We start from the raw sequence: 1690 nt of genomic DNA, 5'->3' as shown, positions 1-1690 counted from the left end.
ACCGTGTTAGCCAGGATGGTCTCGATCTCCTGACCTCGTGATCCGCCCGTCTCGGCCTCCCAAAGTGCTGGGATTACAGGCTTGAGCCACCGCGCCCGGCCAAGACTTCTTATCTGACAGCAATTCTAGTGTGTTTTTAACATTTTAATCTGCAAGGTTTCTAAAACTTGGAAAGAATCGGATGGTGAACCCTCAAGGGGACCCACCACCTAGATTCTATGATTGTTAGTGTTAAGTGTTTCTCATAATAGATGGCATTAAAACTTTGTCTACGCAAAATAAAGTGGAGAACCCATTTGGGTGACTTGGTTAAAAATATTTGTAATGGCCAGGCGCGGTGGCTCAAGCCTGTATGTAATCCCAGCACTTTGGGAGGCTGAGACGGGTGGATCACGAGGTCAGGAGATCGAGATCATCCTGGCTAACACGGTGAAACCCCGTCTCTACTAAAAAAAATACAAAAAAACTAGCCGGGCGAGGTGGCGGGCGCCTGTAGTCCCAGCTACTCGGGAGGCTGAGGCAGGAGAATGGCGTCAACCCGGGAGGCGGAGCTTGCAGTGAGCTGAGATCTGGCCACTGCACTCCAGCCTGGGCGATAGAGAGAGACTCCATCTCAAAAAAAAAAAAAAAAAAATTTGTATTGTCTGTGAAGTCTAAACAACCCCACTGTCTTACAGAATATACTTGGAAGTAGAACAAAAGCCCTATGTATGTGGGGTGGGGACTCCTCTGCATGACTGCACTTTTTTTTTTTTTTTTTGAGACAGGGCCTCATTCTGTCGCCCAGGAGTGCAGTGGTGTGATCATGGCTCACTGCAGCCTCGACTTTCCGGGCTCAAGTGATCCTCCTCAGCCCCCAAAGTAGCTGGGACCACAGGCATGTGCCCCCCCAATCAACTCATTTTTTAAATTTTTAGTAGCGAAGAGGTCTCGCTATGTTGCCCAGGCTGGCCTGAAACTTCTGGGATCAAGTGATCCTCCCACCTTGGCTTCCCAAAGGGCTGGGATTACAGGTGTAAGCCACTACACCCAGCCTGTCTTTTAATTTTATTTTTACTTTTTATTTTGAGACAGAGTTTGACTCTGTCACCCAGGCTGGAGTGCAGTGGTATAATCAATGGCTCACTGCAGCCTCCACCTCCTTGGGCTCAGGTGATCCTTTCGCCTCAGCCCCCGAATAGCTGGGATTATAGGCATGTGTCACCACCCCCAGAGACTTTTTGCATTTTTTTTTTTTTGGTAGAGATGGGGTCTTGCTATATTGCCCAGCCTGTTCTCGAACTCCTGGGCTCAAGTCATCTGCCTGCCTCAGCCTTCCAAAGTGCTGTGATTCCAGGCATGAACTAAAATTAAATCTTAACTCCATGTGGAATATAGGAATATGGTCCCATAGGAATTTAAAACACCCAGAGCTGCTTAAATTCTCCCTTGACTTCTCTTTTTACCAGCATGCAACTTTCCTTCTCTCCCCAAGGATTAAGTTAGTTTCTTCAGGTTAGGAGTACCTTTTTCTGTGTATTGACAGGCTTGTGTGCTCTTAAAAACCTCGTACCGGTTTCTGTGTGTGTTTCCATATACATTTTATTGAGTACAGGATTCTGGACCACTGCCCCTAGATCAGTGGTTGGGAGATATTTCATGATTGCATGCAGATCGGCCTCCTTTTCTTTCTTTTTTTTTTTTTTTTTTT

This window comes from Rhinopithecus bieti, unplaced genomic scaffold (assembly GCF_001698545.2).
Source record: "Rhinopithecus bieti isolate Rb0 unplaced genomic scaffold, ASM169854v2 scaffold_28055, whole genome shotgun sequence".
Classification (NCBI taxonomy): Eukaryota; Metazoa; Chordata; class Mammalia; order Primates; family Cercopithecidae; genus Rhinopithecus; species Rhinopithecus bieti.
The sequence above is the reverse complement of the archived record's forward strand: the minus strand, read 5'-3'. Positions refer to the sequence as shown.